General features: G+C 39.3%; 1 pseudogene; it reads left to right on the forward strand.

Moving 5' to 3' along the window:
• Window positions 1–1,744: 1,744 nt before the first annotated feature.
• Window positions 1,745–2,218, forward strand: LOC102838513 (annotated as a pseudogene).
• Window positions 2,219–8,741: the final 6,523 nt, after the last annotated feature.

The raw sequence follows: 8,741 nt of genomic DNA on the forward strand, positions 1-8,741 counted from the left end.
TGCACAAGACCTTTTTAAAAAGCAAAGATGTCACCTTGAGGACTAAGGTGTGTCTGACCCAAGCCATGGTATTTTCAGTAACCTCATATGCGTGTGAAAGCCGGACATCGAATAAGGAAGACCGTAGAAGAATTGATGCATTTGAGTTATGGTCCTGGAGGAGAATATTGAAAGTACCATGGGTTGCCAAAAGAACCAACAGATCTGTGTTGGAAGAAGTGCAGCCAGAATGCTCCTTGGAGGCTAAGATAACCAAACTTTGTCTCTCATACTTCAGACATATGTCAGGACGGACCAGTCTCTGGAGAAAGATATCATGTTTGTTAACGTGGAGGGTCAGAGAAAAAGAGGAAGACCCCCAGTAAGATGGATTGGCCAAGTGGCAGCATCGATGGACTCAAGCATGGCAACAATAGTGAGGTTGGCCCACGATTGGGCTGTGCTTCATTCTCCTGTGCATAAGGTTGCTGTGAGTCAGCACTGACATGATGGCATCTAACAACAACAACGATATATATAAAACCCAAGCCCATTGCTGTCAAGTTGATTCAGACGCATAGTGAATCTATAGGACAGAGTAGAACTGCCACACAAGGTTTCCTAGTCCTGGTGTGGTGCTGTAGGATAAACACTGGACCAAAAGTTCCATTCAAACTGCAAGGTCAGCAGTTCAAACTCACTAGCCACTTCTCAGAAACCCCATACAATGTTGCTATGCATGGGAACTGACTTGACAGCACTTAACAACAACAAAATCTTTTTTGAAGCAGGAGTGCCTTGTCATTCTTCTGTAAAGTGATTGGTGGGTCCAAATCACTGAACTTTCCCTAGGCTGTGTGCTTAGCCACTGTGCCTCCAGGCCTCCTTATGATATGTGTATGGATGTTATAATCAGAAATTCATGTTTGTGTGATGTGGTCCAAAGTTTTAAAACCACCAACGTACTTCACTTTAGCTTTGATGCAACAACTAAGAAGAGTGAAACAGAGACCCTGGAGTTTTCTGTGTATGGAAGTTTTAATTGAGTGTTACTACCTTTTCAAAGACCACTTGGGGATTGAAGATCAAAGTTCTGTAGAAATAATGAGGAGGAATGGGAATGTTTCCTTTGGGAGTTAGTGTCATGTCAACATTATTTTTATGCTTTTATAGAAGGAGGTCATTATGATGTAAGTAATGAAAAGGAGGTCATTATGATATAAGTAATGAAAAGACATTCCTAGGTACTGATAATGTGTGTGAATGCTACTCATGAACTTACACAGACTCACAACTCCATTGCCACTTCACCAACTTATCTCTTTTAGTTGGTCATGCAACAATTTGCTTGTCAGACCCTAATGAACTCTGGTCTACTCCCAGGCAACTGGTAGAAATTCTGGTTACCATACTGGAAAGTTTGACAGCTCTTTTAAGTGTGTCTCTTCTGGGACACCAAAGGTCAGTGGTTTTCATGGACATGTCTATTGGGAACATGTCTGTGAAACACCTGTATTTTCTGAGGCTGGCCAGAGAATCTGGCCCCAAAGACAAATTTTATATATATTTATGAGAAAATAGTCTCCGTTTCCTACACTATATTTATGTTGTGGACTTAGTTATAAAACAGCTTATGTGAGTAAATATGCTGAATTGAAAATGTGTTTATTTATTCCCTCTCAAATCTCCACTATAAAAAGAGTGAAAAAATCAAAAGACCTGCTTCCTTTCTGCTGGAACTGCCATCTGGCAATAATCCACCAAAATGATGAAAACAAAGGAAAAGAGGCGGGGCACTTGCTGTGTGTTCTGGACTTTCAGAAAACATGGCTACATAACATGCAAATGTATTTTTAAAAGGTGACATTGTGGACATCAAGGTAATGGGCACAGTTCAAAAAGACATGTTCCACAAATTTTCCTCAGTAAAACCTGAAGAGTCTACCATATGACCCAGCATGCTGTCAGCATTGTTGTGAACAACCAAGTCAAGGGCAAGATTCTTGCCAAGAGAATTAATGTGTGTATTGATAATATTAAGCACTCTAAGAGCCGAGATAGCTTCCTGAAGCTAGTAAAGGAAAATGATCAAGAAAAGAAGGACGCCAAAGAGAAAAGTACCTGGGAAGCGCACTTTGTGAGAACCAATGGAAAGGAGCCTGAGCTGCCATAACCTATTCCCTATGAATCATGGCAATACAGGAGTAAAATAAAGATGTCTGAGGTGTACAAATGTTAGATCTTTCATTGTAATTGTGTGGAAGTATGGTTTCCTCCCTCCCCCAAATGTGTTGTATTTAAAGCACATTTTGTTTCCCAATTTGCTTGATATCAAATGCTTTTACTATTGAAAAAAAGAGACTATAACCCACAAAGTTATAAAGAAGGAAAAAGCAATGACAGTAGACAAGAGATGTCAATACAATTGTGGAAAATGAGACTATATAGAGGACTGATTACTGATTTGACAGAATGGAGAAGCTTAAACTGAAGGAAATTTGTGGAAGGAGAACTCTAGGTGGAGGTGGGGAGTTGGGGGTTAGACCAATAAAAAAGAAAGTTGAAACTCAATAACAGAGAGACAAATAAATCAATTAAAAAAGGAAATAACTCTATTAAAAAGGGGGCAAAGGACATGAATAGACACTTCACCAAGGAGGACATTCAAGTGGTCAAAAAGGTACTCTCAATCATTAGCCATTGTTGTTAAGTGCCACCAAGTCAGTTCTGACTCACAGGGACCCTGTATAGGATTTACAAGGAGTGGCTGGTGGATTTGAACCATCTACCTTGAAGTTAGCAGTTCAGTGCTTATCCTACTGCACCACACCATTTTCCCCATTAGCCATTGTAATTGTTGTTGTTGTTAAGTGCCCATCGAGTCGGTTCCGACCCATTGCGACCCTGTATAGGGTTTCTGAGGCTGTAAATCTTTATGGGAGCAGAAAGCCTCATCTTTCTCCTGCAGAGCAGCTGGTAGTTTCGAACTGCTGACCTTAAGGTCTGCAGCCCGATTTGTAACCACTACGCTACCAGAGCTCCATATTGTAATTGTTAAGTGCATCAATTCTGACTTATAGCAACCCCATATATATTGTTTTTGAGGCTTTAAATCTTTATGGGAGCAGAAAACCTCAACTTCCTCCTGTGGAGTGGCTGGTGGGATAGCCATTAGACAAATGCAGATAAAAATGAGAGTGAGATACCAGCTCATCCTTGCTAAAATGGCATCCAATCATAAAAACAGGAAACAAATGTTGACGAGGACATGGGGAGCTTGGAACTCTTAGTCACTGGTAGTGGGAATGTAAAATGGTATAACTGATGTGGAAAGCAGTATGGAAATTCCTCAAAAATTAGAAATAAAACTACATTGCAATCCAGGGATGCATATAGAGATCTGTTTTAGTTATCTAACGCTGCTGTAACAGAAATACCACAAGTGGATGGCTTTAACAACAAGTAATTTTTTTCTCTCATAATTTAGGAGAACAGAAGTCCAAATTCAGAGTGCAGGCTCTTGGGAAGGCTTTCTCTTTGTTGGCTCCTTTCATTGCCTGTAGCTCTAGTATTCCTTGGATATCTCCATACTCCTCGACATCAGTCTTCCCCAGGATCTATGAGCTTCACAGGTTAGGGACCCAAGTCCAAAGGACACATTCCACTCCTGGCTCTTCTGTCTTGGGGTAGTATGTCCCCCTTTCTCTGATCAACTCTGTCTCCTTTTATCTCTTGTAAGATAAAAGGTATTGCATGTCACACCCTTGGGAATCTCTTATAAATTAGAGCAGAGTGATGGTGTGTCCCACCCTTAATCCTCTTACTGGTTTATCTCATCAAATCACATCATGGGGTATACTTACATCTCAACTGACAAACCAATGCTGATGCTGACCCAGTCAAGTTGACAAAAACCTTAACTATCACAGAATCTAATAGAAGAGACATAAACAGACATGCATACCTGTATTAATTACAGCATTACTCGCAATAGCAAAAAGATGACCATCAATGAATAAATGGATAAACAAAATGTGGTATAGTGGTATACTACACAGCCGTAAAAGAAAATGAGTTCCCCAAACATCTTGAAACATGGAGGACATTATGCAGCGTGAGATAGGTCAATTGCAACAGGAAAAATATTACATGATCTTAGTTTTATGAAATGATAAGAATAGGTGCATACAAAGAGACCAATGTTCATTGGTGGCTACAAGGTTGGGGAGGTGGGGAAGAAAAGGGGAAAATTTTCTAGATAGTGATCACCTTTCTTTATGGTGATGGGAAACGTAGCACCAAACATAGGTGAAGTATGCACAGCTTGATAAATGTAACTTCTTCCACTAAGTTGTACACAAAAGAAAGTATATATTGATAAATGCTATTATATATATATCCACCATTCATCTGCCAGTTTATTGTACTGTGGTGACTTGCACGTTGCTATGAGACTGGAAGCTATGCCACCGGTATTTTGAATACCAGCAGGGTCACCGGTGGTGGACAAGTTTCAGCTGAGTTTTGAGACTAAGGCAGACTAGAAAGGAGAGATGAACTAATTCTGGATAGTTAGTCATTGAAACTTTATGAATAACAGTGGAACACTGTCAGATAGCACCAGAATATTGAATTGTAAAACATGATGAATAGCACTAGAGTAATGTAAGATCTGGAGTCCTGGTGTGGCACTGTGGGTTAATGCGCCAGACTGCAAAGCCATTTGAACTACAAAGTCGGTGATTCAAGCTCATCAGCTGCTCCTTGGAAACCCTATATAGGGTCGCTATTGGTCAGAACTGGCTCAATGGCACTTAACAACAATTACAACAATAACAATGTAAGATCTAGTGCTGGAAGATGAGCCTCTTAGGTTGGAAGGCACTCAGAGTGCAACTGGGGAAGAGCTGCCTCCTCAAAGTAAAGTTGACTGTGATGACTCAAATGGAGTAACATTTTCAGACCTCCATTTGCTGATGAGGCACAACTCAAAATGAGGAGGAACAGCTGCAAACATCCATTAATAATCAGAACTTGAAATGTCTCAATTATGAATCTAGGAAAATTGGAAGTAGTCAAAAAATGAAATGGAACACATAAAGATCGATATCCTAGGCATTAGTGAGCTGAAATGGACTCATACTGGCCATTTTGAATCTAACAATCTTGTGGTTTACTATGCCAGGAAAGAAAATTGAAGAGGAATGGAGTCACATTCATCATCAAAAAGAACATTTCAAGATCAGTCTTGAAGTTTAATCCTGTCTGTGATAGGTTAATATCCATACACCTGCAAGAAAGACCAATGAGCCCTGCTAGCATTGTGGATTATGAGCTGGGCTATTAATTACAAGGTCAGCGATTGGAATCTACCAGTTGATCCTTGAAAGAAAGATGAGGCTTTCTGCTCCTGTAAAGATTTACAACCTCAGAAAACCTATACAGGGTTGCTGTGAGTTGGAACAGACTTGGTGACACACAACCACCAACACCAAAAGGTAGACCACCACCAAATTTATACACCAAGCACTGAAGCCCGAACTGATGAAATTGAAGAATTCTACCAATTTCTTCAGTCTGAAATTGATCAAACATGCAACCAAGATATATTGACGATGACTGGCTATTGGAACGTAAAGATTGGAAACAAAGAGGAAGTATCAGTAGTTGGAAAATATGGTCTTGATGATAGAAATGATGCTGGAGATCACATGATAGAATTTTGCAAGATCAATGACTTCTAAGGAGCTCTTTTAGTGTAGTGGTTATGGATCGGGCTGATAACCTCAAAGTCAGCAGTTCGAAACTACAAGCTGTTCTGCGGGAGAAAGATGAAGTTTTCTGCTCTCTTAAAGATTTACAGTCTCAGAAACCCTGTACAGGGTTGCTATGAGTCAGAACCGACTCCACGGCACATAACCACCACCACAAATGACTTCTTCATTGCAAATATCATTTTCAAACAATATAAAACTCCACTGTGTACATGGACCTCACCAGATGTATTATGCAGAAATCTTCTGTAGCAAGAGATGGTGGAAAATCTCCATAATGTCAGTCAAACCAAGGCCAGGGCAGACTCTGGAACAGACCATCAATTACTCATATGCATGTTCAGGTTGAAGCTGAAGAAACTGAAAACTAATCCACAAGAGCCAAAATAAGACCTTGAACATATACCACCTGAATTTCAGATAAATTCAAAAACAGATTTTATGCATTAGTTACTAATGACAGAAGATCAGAGAGTTGTGGGATGACATCAAGAATATCATATAGGAAAAAGCAAACGGTCATTGAGAAGACAAGAAAGAAGGAAGTGACTAAAATCATTGTCAGAATGAGACTCTGGAACTTGCTCTCCAGCATAAAAATGCTAAAGCAAATGGAAGAAATGAGCTGAACAAAATGTTTAAAAGGACAGTTCCAGAAGAGAAAGTCAAGTATTATAATGAAATGTTCAAAGGCCTGGAGTTAGAAAACCAAAAGGAAAGAACACGCTTAGCAAGCTGGAACAACTGAAAAAAACAAATCAAGCTTCAACTTGTAACATTGAATGGCACAGGGCCAGGCAGTATTTCTTTCTGTTGTGTATAGGGTCTCTAGGAGTCAGTACCTACTCAAGGGCACCTAAAAACAACAACAACAATGGGCAAAGTGTTGAGTGATGTAGAAAGCATCAAAAGAAGATTGAAGGACTACACAAAGTCACTGTACCAGAAAGAAATAGTCAATGTTCAACCATTCAAGAGGTAGCATATAATTAAAAGTCAGTGATACTGAAGGAAGAAGTCCAAGGTGCATTGAAGGCATTGGCAAGGAACAAAGCTCCGGGAATTAATGAACTACAAATTGAATCCTTCAACAAACTGATGCAGCACTGGAATCATTCACTCAAAAAACAAAGATTTTGAAAGACAGCTGCTTGGCCAACTGATTGGAAGAGATCCATTTTTGTGCTTGTTTCAAAGAGAGGTAATCCAACAGAATGTGGAAATTATCAGAAAATATCATTATTACCAATTACAAGTAAATTTTGCTCAAGATAATTAAAAAATGACTGAAACAGCACATTGACAGGAAACTGCTAGAGGTTTAGGCCACATTTAGATAAGAATGTGGAATGAAGGATATCGTTACCGACATAAATGGATCTTGGTTGAAAGCAGAGAATATCAGAAATACATTTACTTGTGTTTTATTGACTAAGCATGATAAGCTACGGACAACATTGTGAAGAATGGGTATTCCAGAACACTTTATTGTGCTCATGAGGAACCTATACATAGACCAAGAGGCAACCATTTGAACAGAATAAGGGGACACTGAATGGTTTAAAATCAGGAAAAGCATGTGTCAGGTTGTAGTCTTTCACCATACTTATTCAATCTGTATGCTGAGCAAATAATCAGAGAAACTGTATTATATGAAGAAGAATGTGGCATCAGGATTGGAAGATGACTTGTTAACAAACTGTGATATGCAGATGTCACCACCTTGTTTGCTGAAAATGAAGAGAACTTAAAATACTTACTGATGAAGATCAAAGACCACAGCCTTTGGGCTGCACCACAATGTAAAGAAAACAAAATCCTCACCACTAGATCAATAAATAACATAAGGATAAATGGAGAAAAGATAGAAGTTGTCAAATACTTCATTTTGCTTGGATCTACTATGAACACTCTTGGAAGCAGCAGTCAAAAAATCAAATGACATATTATATTAGGAAAATATGCTGCACAAGACCTCTTTAAAGTTTTCAAGAGCAAATATGTCAGTTTGAGGACTGCCTGACCCAAGCCATTGGATTTTCAATAGCCCACTATGGCGCTGTAGGATAAGCACTCAACCATAAGGTCTGTTTGAATTGCAAGGTCGATGGTTCAGACTCATCACTTGCTCCTTAGAAACTCTATACAGGATTGCTATGAGTCAGAACTGACTCTATGGAACTTAACAAGAACAACATAAGCATGTGAAAGTTGGACAATGATTAAGGAAGACTGTAGAAGAATTGATGCATTTGAGTTATGGTGTTATGAGAAGAATATTCAGAGTATCACAGAATGCAACAACAAATAAATCTGTATTGGAAGAAGTACAACCAGGATGTTTCTTAGAAGCCAGAAAGGTGAGAATCTGCTTCTCACACTTCACACATATTATCAGTATGGACCAATCCCTGGCAAAGGATATCATGCCTGGTAAAGTGGATAGTCAGAGAAAAAGAGAAAGACCCCCAACAAGATGGATTTGTACAGTGACAGCAGCAATGGGCTCAAGCGTAATAACAATTGTGAGCATGGCACAGGACAGGGCAGTGTTTTGTTCTGCTGTGTATAGCATCTCTATGAGTCAGAACCTACTTGACAGCACCTAACAACAACAACAACATGTTATGTATAATTTTACAATAGCCTACCAAGAAAGAAATACACACAAAACACACACACTCAAACAGTGGCTACAAATGCTGATACTTCTTAGACATTATGGGATAAATTGTGGACAATTTGAAGACTTAGGGTCATAGAGTTATGGACAATTTGGTCATCTGGCATAAAAGTTTGTGTTCTACATTCTAGTTTGGTGAACAGTGTCTGAGGTCTTAAAAGTTTGACAGTGATCATCTAAGAGACAACGATTGGTTCTCTATTTTGTGGAGCAAAAGAAAAAGAAGAAAACCCAAGAGTCAGACAAAGAACCAGTCTATAGGACTAATGGTTTCCATGAACCAGGGCTTCCTCTATCTTGAGACC

The sequence above is a fragment of the Chrysochloris asiatica genome, unplaced genomic scaffold (assembly GCF_000296735.1).
Source record: "Chrysochloris asiatica unplaced genomic scaffold, ChrAsi1.0 scaffold00016, whole genome shotgun sequence".
NCBI lineage: Eukaryota > Metazoa > Chordata > Mammalia > Afrosoricida > Chrysochloridae > Chrysochloris > Chrysochloris asiatica.